General features: G+C 43.6%; 1 long non-coding RNA gene across 1 annotated transcript in view; it reads left to right on the forward strand.

Annotated features, from left to right (window-relative positions):
- LOC134808658 (uncharacterized) overlaps positions 1-14,565 on the forward strand; it is a 300,148-nt gene that overhangs the window by 202,190 nt on the left and 83,393 nt on the right. The gene's annotated exons all lie outside the window — the stretch shown is intronic.

Below are 14,565 nucleotides of genomic sequence, written 5' to 3' on the forward strand. Positions count from 1 at the left end.
TGCGTGTGGGATGCTGACCATTTGGCTTCTTGGTTTCTGGATCTTTGGCATTAACTCCTGGTGTTGACTGACCCCTTGGCTGACCAGTTTGTGTCTTACTTCTGGCTCTAGGTAAAAAGGAGGTCTCTAACCTCTGCTCCCAATCCTTGGTTTTTCATGTGTTCCTGCTTTGAAGCACTGGCTGGGACCAGAACACTGACCTCCACACTGGACTTAGTGCATGGACAGGGCATTGCAGACTCAAGAGGAAGTTGCATTTAAGATCTCAGGCCCCTGGTTGGTTGTGCTCTTGGCATATTTGTATCCCTAGCATGGACACCTTCTTTCCTAGGTTTTTGAGGCCTTGGGCTGAGGTTTTCTTTAGAGACCTCTGCTAAGACTTCTTATGGAGGGAAGGGAAGGAAACCTTGAAGACACTTCCCCACTACCCAGGATTTTCCACTCCTAGCCTTCCCCCTTGACATCCTCCACCCCCAGGGTCCCTAAAACTAACAGAGCTTTTGGTCTGAGGCTCCTCAACAGTGAGATCAGCCCCACGTCTGTGCCGTTCTGAGGGAAAACAGAACAGAGAGAGCTGGCATTTCCTCCAGTTTTAGACTCTTGCTTTTACCACTGCAGGAAGTGATTCAAGGCTTAACCCTTTCATTTTTGGCTTGTCATTTTAATCAGCCTCTCTGACACCTGACAGCTCAGCACCCTCTCCCAGCTCAGCTGAGCTCCTGCCAACTTTAACACATGAGTGGCACTGACTAGATTGAGGCCTGGGAAAGGCATTCCAGGAAATGGGTATGGCATAAAGGAGGTAAGAAGCACAAGCAGCTCTGGGGCTTTTTCAGCCAATCTTGAGCTGGAGGAGATAATAGTGAAGAGTGTACAGCTACGAAGGGGAGGGGAGTTTAGACTTGGTGCAGGAGGCACAGGCCCACAGAGGTCTTGGTCCTATTCATACATCCTGTTTTAAAAAGGAAAAACAAGTCATTATAAGTTTTGGGCCAGATGTTTAAAGGCAGTGTGGTCCAGTTGGAAAAGTACTAGACTGGGAGAGAAGACTCGGACTTTAAGTCTCTGCAACTAGCTGTGGGCAAGGCATGTCGCCTTTCTGAGCCTCCATTTTCTCATTTGTATAGTGAAGCTTCAGAGGTGATTGTGTGGACTAATGGTGCTATATATCAAAATATACAGTGTAATGATAGTAAATCTTTTCTTTCTTTTTTTCCTCCTCCCCAGATGATTGGCATATATAACTTTTCACATGTATGATGTCCTTCGCTTCGGGATTGCTTTTCTAAGAGTAAGGAGAAAGATGGATATATGTTTATGGTAATGGAAGAAAATAGTGGCTCAGATGATCCAAAGCAGTAGATACAATAATTTAGCTAACTTTCAGCTGCATAATGCTATTTTATTTTTATTGAGATACATTCACTTTTTAAATTTTTTTATTTTTATTTTTTATTATACTTTAAGTTCTGGGATACATGTACAGAACATGCAGGTTTGTTACGTAGGTATACATGTGCCATGGTGGTTTGCTGCACCCATCAACCCGTCATCTACATTAGGTATTTCTCCTAATGCTATCCCTCCCCTAGCCCCCAACCCCCTGACATACCCCGGTGTGTAATGTTCCCCTCCCTATGTCCATGTGTTCTCATTGTTCAACTCCCACTTATGAGTGAGAACATACAGTGTTTAGTTTTCTGTTCCTGTGTTAGTTTGCTGAGAAAGATGGTTTCCAGCTTTATCCATGTCCCTGCAAAGGGACATGGACTCATCCTTTTTTATGGCTGCATAGTATTCCATGGTGTGTATGTGCAACATTTTCTTTATCTAGTCTATCATTGATGGGCATTTGGGTTGGTTCCAAGTCTGTGCTATTGTGAACAGTGCTGCAATAAACATATGTGTGCATGTGTCTTTATAGTAGCATGATTTATAATCCTTTGGGTATATACCCAGTAATGGGATTCCTGGGTCAAATGGTATTTCTGGTTCTAGATTCTTGAGGAACCACCTCACTGTCTTCCGGTACCAAAACAGATATATAGACCAAAGAAACAGAACAGAGGCCTCAGAAATAACGCCATACATCTACAACTGTCTGATCTTTGACAAACCTGACAAAAACAAGCAATGGGGAAAGGATTTCCTATTTAATAAATGGTTTTGGGAAAACTGGCTAGCCATATGCAAATTTACTTTCTAATACTTCTTTTCTAATAATTACCACTCCATCTATAAACATTTTATCTCTAAATTATACAAGAGGTAAACTGTATACATGATTTCAGACAGAAACCATGTGAGTCAGGGTAGGCCTGGTGATGTTACATTAAGAAACAGCCCCTGCAAACTCTGTTCATTATTTCTTGCTCAGCCATGTGTTCAACAGGGGTGAACAACGGGTTCTATGCTTCATAGTCATGGCGGGTCCCAGACTGATGGAGTCGCTAATTCAACACATGTTTGCATGATTGCAGAGCCAGGGAAAAGAGAGAGAGTGAATCACATACTAGCTGTTAAAGCTACTGTCCAGAAGCGTTACCTACTCTTATAGTTTCTTGGCCAAAGCAAGTCATACAACCATGACTAAGTCCATGTGGCAAAGAACTGCTATTCTACTATGTACTTAAGACAAGAGGAAAAAACATAAGACCAAGTGACAACTGTTGGAACCCAGGTACATAGTGGTTACACTTGGGAGCATAATTTCAACTTTGTAAAATTTCTGAAATCTTGGTCAGAGCCTCTGAAGAAGAGTAAACCATGATTAAGCTTCTTTCCTTTGACTTTTGGCAAACAGAGGTCTTACTATTTGCAGAAGACCCTTTGGGTGCCTCATATCAGATCCTGTTGGCTTATTTCCAATACAGATGCTACTTTGAGAGGCAGTTCCAGGTGAGCTCAGACACATGCTGGCCTAGTTCCATCTTGATATGGTTTTTCTATGTCCCCACCCTAATCTCATAGTGAGTTGTAGCTCCCATAATTCCCACATGTCATGGGAGGGACCCAGTGGGAGGTAACTGAATCATGGAGATGGGTCTTCCCTGTGCTGCCCCGTGATAGTGAATAAGTCTTATGATGTCTGATGCTTTTATAAGGGGGAGTTCCCCTATACAAGCTCTTTTGCCTGCTACCATGTAAGACGTGCCTTTGTTTCTCCTTTGCCTTCTGCCATGATTGTGAGGCTTCCCCAGACATGTGGAACTGTGAGTCCATTAAACCTCTTTCCTTTATAAATTATCCAGTCTCGGGTATGTCTTTATTAGCAGCTGAGAACAGACTAATACACACCTCAAGCACACAATGATTTCCACCCCTGGGCCTTCTCCAGCAGGAATTTTCTCAATCAATTAAAAAGTGCATCACAGAAATGTAGGGGTGTTATCTCTGAGATGACACTCAATCAGTGATGGGAGCCAGTAGATAAATATTCCAGCCTTCCATCCTTCAGATGAAATTCTCTATGATTCTCAGCAGACTTGTGGGCTACAATGCCTACTGCCTATGGTTGCAACCTTGACCATGACCCCTTACGCTGGCTTTTTCTCCTTTCCTGTCCCACTCTTCCTGATCCTTCACTCCTTGGATCACCTCCCAAATAAATAACCTGTACCCAAGTTTTTGTCTCAGGCTGTACTTTTGGGAGAACCCTTCCTAAAATAACAAGTCTTCAGAGGGAAAAGGATTGTATATATCTGCTCAAAAAGTGTAGGGGGTGAGGAAGCATTGTTGGAAAAGAGAGGAAACAGCAGAATTAATTTAGGCCTATATCAAAATAAGTTTACATTCTCTGATGCTGAGGTCAAGGGGAAGACTGGGAAAGGGAAGTAAGGATGTCCATTTGAGGTTTAACTTGTCAGAGCAAATTTACAGTTATTTGCAAGTAGTTATTTGGGAGGTAACTGAAGCTAGCTATCTGATTCAATGTTGTAAGGAAAACTGGGGATCAACCTACCCTGTCCATCTCCTGAAGACTAGAGAAGAGAAAGGCCTTGACCCTTGCCTGAAAAATGTAGTTAAGATCTCTAAGATTTCTTTTCCTGGCTTCAAGGGAATCCTTGACTGTGCAAAGCAGGTCTGGGTGGGAGTTTGGGGTAACAAACAGAGCAACTCTACATAAAGAAGTTAGAGAAATTGATTTTTTGCTCTGGTGAGAGAAAGCCAATAGAAAGAACAAGGTGAAGCGGGAAGAGTGCAGCACTACTCTGGAGGCTGAGTTGTAGAAATGGCCTAGGTCCTTTTGTAGTTACTATTTTCTTCTTAATGTAGAAGGATGTCTGGTATTAATTTCCGAGTAGCTTGTTTTCGTAGAATTCCTTCCACCTCTTCAAATACTCAGTAAAGTCTACTACACGCTAAATGCCTTGTGTTCGTGGGTATGCCTGGAAATTAATGGAAATTTCATTCTGAGTTCTGAGCCAGGTAAACTCTATATCCAATGGAGATAGCTGGCTCGGGACAGCAAAGTGTTCTACAAATGAAACAAATTCAAAGTATTTGGGGCTCAGAGATGGGGGTTTGCAGAAATCTTGGGAAAGGGTTGGCCTTTCCCTAGCCTATGGAAAGAAAACCTGAGTTAGTCTTACCATGACCCTAAGAGAGATGGGGGCCTCAAATGATATCTCAGTTACTGAACACATGAAGAAAGGATTCATTAACCTATCTTGGTGGATAAGGAAATAGTGCTCAGAGCAGCTGCATAAATTCAACACTTATTTCTTTCACCTTACAGAATATTTTGCTAAGTGCCTGTGGGGTGCTAGACTTAGATTGTGAGTGACATTTTAAGGCCCTTATGCCCCGACCCTGCCCTTACATCCTGCCTAATGGACTAGGGCAAAATCAAATGTGCACTCTGGCTTGCTGACATCATTTGGGGACCTGTCAATCTCATAGCCTGCTGCCTGTACCTTTTCTTGTGTTCACTAAGAATCAGGTGCTCAACAACAGCTACCTTCAAACCCCAGAGTGGAGCCTCTGCTATGCCCAAATGAGTAAAGTTGATGGTTTTTAACCACTGCACTAGATTCAACTACTTGCTGATGTGGCCATTCCTAGCTTAATGTGGCCTATAAGCCTACAATTAGATAGAGATATTTCAGAAGCTAAGACTAATGGGTCCTGAATTCTGGGATGCTGATGAATTCTGTACAACTATGTTAACTAATTCAACCACAGTTTCTTTCCTTAGTCAACTTATCAATTGGTGACTATGTGTTGGCTTCCTACTCCATGGGGAGGGCTCTCTGTTGTCCACTAGGGTGAGGTGATGAGACTGTGTTAACAGCCGTGATTCAAACAGGTAGTTTGAATGGAAACATTAGAATGGAAATAATTAGGCTGAGTGTGGTGGCTCATGCTTGTAATCCTAGCACTTTGGGAGGCCAAAGCCGGCAGATTGCTTGAGCCCAGGAGACTAAGACCAGCCTGGGCAGCATGGAAAAACCCCATCTCTACTAAACTTACCAAAAATTAGCTGAGTGTGGTGGTGTGCCTGTGGTCCCAGCTACTTGGGAGACTGAGGTGGTTGGAACACCTGAGCTCAGGGAGTCGAGGCTGCAGTGAGCCGTGGTCGCACCACTGCACTACAGCCTGGGCGATGGGAGTGACACCCTGTCCTTAAAAAAAATAATAGAAAGAATGGAAATAATTGAGAGAAACCTTTTCTTCTAGCTGATTTGTTGTTCCAAGGCCCTGTCTTCCTCAAATTGAGAACAGCAAACTTGGGCCAATGCTGCTTCTCCACATGAAGTCAACGCCTATCTCCTTTCTCCCTGTCAACATCTTGCTCATTGTTCAAGGCCCAGTGCAAGTCCCCTCTGTCAAGAGGCCTTTCCGGGCCCTCTCGCCCTTCTAATTTACTGGGCGTGTGCGGATTGTTACTCAATTTTTACTTCTGTCTATGTCAGTGTTCTTTTGAACACTGATCCTTGGAAGCGTTAATAGACATCAGTGTAAAATACCCCATTCTCAGATGCATTTGGGAAAACATCAGGTTTAACAAAGGTAAATGGGCTTCTTTAAAGCAGGATGACTCAGAGCCTTTAATATGCCCATACCTGCACTTATTACCAGGTGACCATATCTAGAAGGGGGTGCCACTACAAGTCATATCAGGACGATCAACGAAAACTGGGACTACCCCAAGTAAATTAGGACATATGGTCACCCTAATTAAAATCTCTCCAAGTGGTATTTCCCAAACTCCTCAGACCAAGGATCCTTTTGTCAAGGAGCATATCTCAGGGTACTGTTACGTGAATCACAGTTTGAGAAATGCTGGCGTGCCATGTGACCCAACTAGCACATGTGCACCTCAAGAGCAGGGCCTGGGTTGTGTCCATCTTTTCCCCCTTGGCAGTTCCCTGTCCTTCTAATGGAGTTCCCTGCAATAGCAAAATTAAGGAAGAAAATTACTTCTATTTTCCTTGGGCATGTCAAGTAAGAGGTGATTTTAAGAGGTTTTGATACATATATTAGATTTCTTCAGAGAAATAGAACCAAAAGGAAATGCGCACGTGCACACACACACACACACACACACACACACACACGAGAGAGAGAGAGAGAGAGAAAGAAAGATTTTAAGTAATTGGCTCATAAGATTGGGAAGGCTTGGTAAATCCAAAATTTGCAGGATAGGCAGTAGGCTGGTGACTCAGGGAGGGCTGCAGTTCACGTCCAAAGGCTGTCTGCTGGCCCAACTCCTTGCTCAGAGGAGGTCAGTCTTTATTCTACTCAGGACTTCAACTGATTGGACAAGGCCCATCTGCAATATGGAGGGTAAATCTGTTTTCTTCGAAGCACCATCTTAAAGTTCATCTCATCAAGAAAAATATGTTCACAGGAACATCCAGAATAATGTTTGACCAAATATCTGGGTGCTGTGGTGTAGCCAAATTGACACATAAGATTAACTACTAGAATAATATGGGAGGTTCACTTCCTTTAATTGGGGATGTGTTTGGAGCAGGGGACTCAGCTCTAGCCTCAGGAGTCATACAGGGCTGAGCACGTGTGATGGCTGTAATGGGCCCACTAGAATTTGAATTGAATGAGGGTCTTTGGCCAGAGAAGAGTTATGGAAAAGCCTGGAATGGGAAAAGCAGCAGCTCTCTCTCCTTACTGAGGCAGGTCTGAGCTTTGTGGAAGGAGGGAAATGAAGAGCTGTTTGCATAAGGGTCTTGATGAGACCTCACGGTGTTGCTGTGTCCCAAGTGACAAACCGAGACACAGAATTGGGGGCAGCAGCCCTTTCCCACTTCATCATGGAACCCAGAGTGAGACTGAGAGGACCAGTTTTCTCGGTGGGGCGGGTGGGGGTGGTATGCAGCACCAGTGGGTTCCCTGCAGGGTGACCAACTGTCCATTAAAAGTAATGGCAAAACTGCCATTACTTTTGCATCAGCCTAATAAGACTCTCAGTTCCAGAATCAGGAAAGTCCTGAGAAAATCAAGATAAGTTGGTCACCCTACCTGAGGGTCTGCAGCTCTGGAAGCCCTAAGAGACAGCCCTTTGGGCATGGATGTACCAGCTACCCAGCACAGAGCTTCAGCAGTGAATGTCACAGAGATTCTGCCTCTAATGGCTTCTTGGGGAGCACATGCAGAGACGAGAAAAGGAGTGGATGACAGAACATGAGCTCATGTGGGACAACCCCAGGAGATCCCAAAAAGATCTGGGAGCCACTTTGAAGGCAGCCGGAGTGTCTGCATCATGCAGTGGAAGGAGGAATTTGAGTAATTGCTGTTCATGTTACTCCATTTACACCCACAGGCTGGCGAGGCCTGGGGAAACTCGGATTACAAATTCACGTCATCCTGAGGAAAGTTCCTTCAAAAACCAAGCCTCTGGTCTAAGTGCGAGGTATAGCCCTCGAAATTTTTCTACACCTGTTTGTTCCAGTAAGGTTTATTCACTCACTCACTCAGCCAGCATTTACTGAGTGCCCTCTATGTGCTGCGCACCGGCCACACAAATCCTTGCAGATCTCACAGTCTACGAGGGAAGACAGTGGAAAACAGCCCTTAACTGCAGCATAAGTGGTGAAATTTGATTTTAGTGCAGTGCTGTGGCAGCCCTGTGTATTGCTGTGTGGTCACAAGACATTCTTCTCACTGGCATTTATAAAAGGGTCACTTTATTCCTGCACATTGTTAGTGCTGCTAAGTGGATGCATTGGAAAGGAATTTTATGCTAAAACAAAACAAAGAAAAAAATCACCTAGGTCCATAAACATCCCACCTCCCTGAAGAAGTAGAAAATGGTTTTGGAGCCACATTAAGTCCCCTACTGGGGACTGTTTTCCAAAAGAAAGAACATGGCTCAGATTTTCCGGAGCTTACTGCTAAGCTCACTGGTTACAGCAGACCCTGCTTGGTGCCTATTCAATGTCCATCCTCCCATTCTTTATCATTTATCAAATTTAAATTTATTCAGCATGGCAATGTGTCTAGTTAAAAACACTCACCTCAATCAGAGTATTTCCAAATCAATAAACACTAGCCAAATCTTGGAAATAACTGTTCTATTTGTCTCAGAGAGATGGGGCATAAGGAATACTAAGATGTAAGTTTTATTGCTTAATATGTAACTAAAGGAACACATTGGCATATTAATACCTAACAGAATAAAACAATTGAGAAAAAGTTATTAGAGAGTGTATCTGACATCATGCGCTAAGTTTTAAAACAAGGAATGGTCTGTGCTCCTGTTATTTTAGTGTGCAAGGAACAGAGGTGCGCCTGGAAGGAATGGAGCTGTTATCAGTCATGGCTTAATGTTTGCTACAGTCCACACAAAGTAATGTGACACAGCAACTGCGTAGGTAAGAATAATAACATCAAATGACTAGCATTTATTGAGTCATTTTATACAAGGCACTATGCTCATATCTCATATCATTTTAATGGAATCCTGTAAGTTAGATGTTATCCGCATAAACACACACACACACATACTCATGCACACCCACACACATACTCATGCACACCCACACATCCTCAGCTTCCCCAGGCCAATGAGACATGAGATGATCCAGGAAGTTTCTGATGAAGTGTTTAAGGAGAGCTTGTAAAAGAGGGCAGACTCAGCTGCTAAAGGGCATTATACTTTTTATTCCCCCATTCCCTCTCCCATTCTTCTGGCCTGGAACTTGGATCTGGTGCCCATTGGTGGAGCAGTCACTTTGCAAGTTTAAAAACCAAAGTCACATGCTAAGGATGGTGAACCAGGAAGAGAGAAGGAGCCTGTTCCTTGAATTCTGCACCTGGGCTACCTATTCCTAAACTCTGTTACATGAGAAAAGTAACATCTAATTTGGTTAAGCACTCATTCAGGTTGGCTAATCTGTAACCAACCACCCACATCTTCATGACTTAAAACAACAACAGTTATTTTGCTCATGAACCTGCAGTCTGGGTAGGTGAGGGCAGCCAATCTCTGCTCTACCTGAGGTCAGTTGGGAGAGTAGAGGGGTTGGAGTTATCTGAAGGTTTGTTCCCTCTCATGTCTGGTGGGTGACATTGACCAGTGACTGAGATCTAAGCTGGGACTCCAGCTAGAATTCCTGCATGTGGCTTCTCCTTGTGGCTTGGGCTTCCTTACAACATAGTGGTTGGGTTCCAAGGTCAAACATCCCAAGAGAGGAAGATCCAGGCACAAGACGGGTTATCCTTTACTACCTAGTCTTGTACATCATGCAGTGTTGCCTCCATCACCAGAAGTGTGGCTATGGCCATTTTTGTAAAACACAATCCGCCACAGCACTCTTATCAGGTTTCTGTTGCATGCAGCGGATTCCAACACTGACTGAGCAGGCATGACTGCCATGTGTTCCCTGTGACCACTTCACACTTTCCTACCTGTCTCTGGTTTGCCGTGTGAGGTCTACAGTGCTACTGGTTCTCAAACCACCTACAGCAGATTATGGATGGCTACTTAAAGGAGAGCATCCTAAGGTGTGAAGATGCTTTCAAGTCCTGATCATTAGATAAGCATCTTAACATTTCACCTGTTCACATATAGAAAGTGTTTTGTGACAGGTATAAAAGAAGTTGTGACTCCTAAGAGTATTTACAGTCTTCTTAGAATATCAGTATTTACACACAACACAATTAGCAAACAACATGCAATGGTGAGTAACATGGTTTTAGAAGGGGTGAAGCAGATCAAGTGCTATAGATGATAATACAGTGTAACAATCAGTGTGGCGTGAGGCTAATCAGGGACAGCTCCATGGAGTGTACAGAGTGGGGAGGGAGAAGGAGGACTTTCAGGTAAGGGTCTCAACAGGAACCCAGCATAGAAGTGAGAATGAATTTGGTGTGTTCATGGACGTGGAGGCAACTGGGCTGATTAGATGGTGCACTCTTTTAGGGGAGCAGGGAAACAAGGATGAAGGGGGAGGAGGTCAGTGGAGACAGCAGGATTATAGATAAGAAATTTCTTATAGCATCAGATGTCCAAAGACCCTCTCTCTGTGTCCCTTCAAAGAGATAAGGGAAGTTGGTTTGTCATCTTGAAGCACAAGGAGTGAACAAAGAATAGTTCCCTTCTTCCTCAAGACAAGAGCAACCATACCTTATTTATTTATTCAAATCCCATTTACAGATACACTAGTATGTTTTAGGCACTGAGGACATTAAAGTGAATGTAAAATATCCCTGATCTGACCTCAAAGACCTTCTAGTCTACTGAGTTACGCATGGTAGAAGTTGGGCTGTCACTATGATGCCATAGTGTGAGGGGTGTGATGGTGAGGCAGGCATAAGGTGGAGATAGAGCACTCACTGCAGCCTAGTGTGGGATGGAGGCCAAGGAAGGTGCCCCAGAAAGGGGGATTTCTAAGTGAGTGTTTTGAGGGACTAGGTCCCAACTTCTCCTCTAGCTCCTTGATGGATGAGTTGGCCAAGGAGTAGGCAGTATAGTGGAGTAGAAAGAGTCCTGCCAGATTGTGAATTGGGAAGCCTGGAACCTTAGGTATATCTTTGTCTCTATGAGCTGTGTTACCTTAGAAAAATTACTTTCCCTCTCTGGGCCTTAAATGTCCTCCTTCATAAAAATGGCCAATGAACTCTAAGGTCACATCAAGCTCAAAAATTCTATTGTCAGATGGTTTCTCTGAAAGGAAGTTATGTGAAGGTGCTTAAGGAATGCATATGTTTAGTTAATTTCATAACTTGGCTTCCTATGTACAAATTACGGCTACCCCAAGAGAGACCCAGTTCTATTAAAAGCCTGGCATTCGTTTTGATCATGCTTAGAAATACTGCGGGAAATCATCAGCAATGCACATGAAACCTCCGCTCACTCATACTCCAGACAGATGACAAAGTGATAAGCAGAACTAATTCCCCAGGGCAATATTTCTTCCCAAAGCATAGATATGGGTGAATTATTGCCATTCTTAATTGCCTAATGATTTTTTTCCCCTTTCATGTAATCTTTTCGGGGGGTTGTATTTTTACCATCTTGCAAATTCATATTGGCAGAGTGATATACATTGTCGAATAAAACACAGTGGCCAATCCATCAAAAATCAGGCTGCAGTTGCCTTGAGATTTTTGGAAAGAGTCTACAAAAAAGGGGAGGCAGAGAGGTGGGGAGAGGGTGCTTCAGTAACATGGGCGATCGCTTCCTGGCTGTTGGGTCAGCAGTTCTCACGGCTGACCCTGGGATGGGCTGAGCATTTAAATCTACTCCCAAGTCTTTTCCTTCTGGGTTCAAGTTTTGGCTCTTCAGGGCGTTAGCCTTATTAGCCGCAGCTGTCTGGGGAACTTAGAAGGCAATTAGGCCAGGGAGTGAGCCGTATAGGGGATTGGTAATGGAATGTGGATTCTTTTCTCCCTGACTTAATTGTTTGCATCTGACCAGAAATCATTACCAGCTGATGGCTGCTTGGTGGCATCTGTGAACTAAAGTGGGACCCAATGGAGTTCTTAATATGTGATGAGAGAGGGTTCTTGGGAGAGACCTCATAGACAGACAGCTTCTTTAGCTCCGTTGATGGCGAGGAGAGTTTGCCCTGAACTAATGTGTCCTTTAAGAGGTGATTTTGCTAGTGTGTTGCCTCCTTTCCACTTTCCATGATGTGAGGACCAACAATTGCTGGAAGATTTGGTGATGTGACACCCACAAGTCCATGGCAGACTCTAAGTGGTTCTCAGCTTTTGCTGCACATTAGGGTTAGCTGAGGATCTTTTCGACCTCTTTTTGCTTCACCCAAGATTAATTACATCTGAATCTCTGAGGGTGGGACCTGGGTGTCAGTATTTTTACAGCTCCCCAAGTGTTTCCAACATGCAGCTAAGGTTAAGAGCCACCACAGTGGGAAGGGGTTTCATCATCACTCACTTGGAAACGGTGATCTTGAATTTCTTCACTGAGGCGGGTACAAAGAAAGGGAATAAGGAAGAAAAAAGTCAGGACTGGGGAGAGCCCTGCAAGCAATTTTCTCAACATGATTTTGAGACCCACTATGTGCCAGGCACTGGACTAGGTGCTACTAGGGCTACAGCTGGAATGAGACAGTGAGTCACCATTTCCTGGAGGATACAAGTAGCTGATCTCAACAGGGTGCCAAGGGTGCACAGAAAAGTTCCTGATTATTTATGATGAGAAACCAGAATCTAAAGGAGGAAGAGAGGCAGGGTGAACACAGAGTGTTCTAGGCCAGTGCTGGCCAATAAAATATAAGGGAGCTACATATATCTTTTGACATTTTCTAATACACATAGCACCATTTTTAAAAACTAACAGGTAAAATTAATTTTAATAGCGTTATTTGATTTTAACCAGGTATATCCAAAATATTATGTCAACATATAATCACTATACAAATCATTAATGAGCTATTTTACACTTTTCATACTAAGCCTTCAAAATCCAGTTTTGATTTTATCCTTATAGTGCATCTCAATTTCGACTAGCTACATTTCAAGTGTTAAATAGCTAGTCACTACTGATTTTCAGAGTCAGACTGGTTAGCACTGACTTAGACAGAGGGACGAGTGTGTTTGCTGTGCTGTGTGTTGAGGACCATGGGAAATTTACTGTGGCCAAGCGCAGAGTGAGGGTCATGGCAGGCGTGCCCAGGTATGTGATGGCCAAAGTGTAAAAATGAAAATCAGGGCTCCTTTTTCAAATGCTACTAAGAAATTTAAATGCCAGTCATGGTGGCACACGCCTGTGGTCCCAGCTACTCGGGAGGCTGAGGCAGGAAGATTGCTTGAGCCCAGGAATTCTAGGTTGCAGTAAGCAGAGATTGCATCATTGCACTCCAGCCTGGATAATGGAGTGAGACCCTGTCTCACAAAAAAAAAAAAAAAAAAAAAAGACAGATAAAATAATTTAAGATGGTGGCAGCAGAGAATTAAACCAAGCTGAGGGCAGGCCTGAGTGACTGCACAGGTTGCCCCCTCTTGAAGTCAGTCCTGGGTAGGGCAGGCACTGAGAGAACCCATCTACAATGATTTCCTCCTCCTCCTGCTTTTCTAGGGGTGGAAGCACCATCTTGATCCAGTATGCCTCTTCCCAAGTGCCTCAGGAGGACAACTCCTCCCCAGCCCCAGGGAATAAATCAACATTGCCCTAAATCCTATCCACGTAATTTCATTCCCTTTGCTTGTGACTGATTTATAATGTCCCTGTGATTACCCAGAGGATGCTGAGGGAATGAAAATTAAAACCACAATAAAATACCACTACACATTCATAGGATTGGCAAAAATTTAAAAATGTGAAGTGGAAAAAAGTGCAAGCAAGGAAAAAGAACAATAAAAATTCCCAGTGACAGTATAAAATATTACAAATTATTTGGAGAAAGTTTGGCATCCAATAAAGTTAAAGGTATGCATATCCTGCCACTCAGTACTTCCATTCTTAGGAAAATACACCTCGGGAAATATCTATAGTCATGCTCGTAGCACCATTCCAGTGTATCAGCCAAATACTGGAAACAACCCAAATGTCCATCAACAATAGAATGAATACACTGTGGTGTATTCATAGCATAGAATATTATACAGCAATGGAAATGAACAAATTACTACTGGGATAAATTAGTTTTCCCACTTTTGGCCTGGCTGCTTTATAGTGATGGTCTGAAGCAAATAACTTCTCCAACCCTCAATTTTTCATCTGCTTCATATTTTGGTATGATGCAAGTGAGATGAACATGTTACACCGTCACTGTGGATCTAGCCTTCCTAAATGAGCACTTTGCAGCCTGCAGGCCATCTGGCAGCTTTCCTCTTTGACTCAGGGAAGGAAGCCTGTGAGCAGGCCTCCACCACTGCGGTTGGAAAATCCTTAACATTGATTCTCCATAGGAGCTTGAAACAGACCAGGTGATTGTGCACACTAGGAACAGAAAGGGATTGAGCCACAGGAAAAGAGAACTTAATAGAAAACTAAGACAGACAAGGAGAAAAATAGAGGCAGAAGAAGCCCCTTTCTCAGAGGGGAAGTCCAAACAGGGCCATGATGATGCTAGTCCATCTGAGGCCAGGCCACTTGGACTCATGGGGTCTGCAACCTGGGGAGGATATATGAGGGCA

The sequence above is a fragment of the Pan troglodytes genome, chromosome 17 (assembly GCF_028858775.2).
Source record: "Pan troglodytes isolate AG18354 chromosome 17, NHGRI_mPanTro3-v2.0_pri, whole genome shotgun sequence".
Lineage (NCBI taxonomy): Eukaryota > Metazoa > Chordata > Mammalia > Primates > Hominidae > Pan > Pan troglodytes.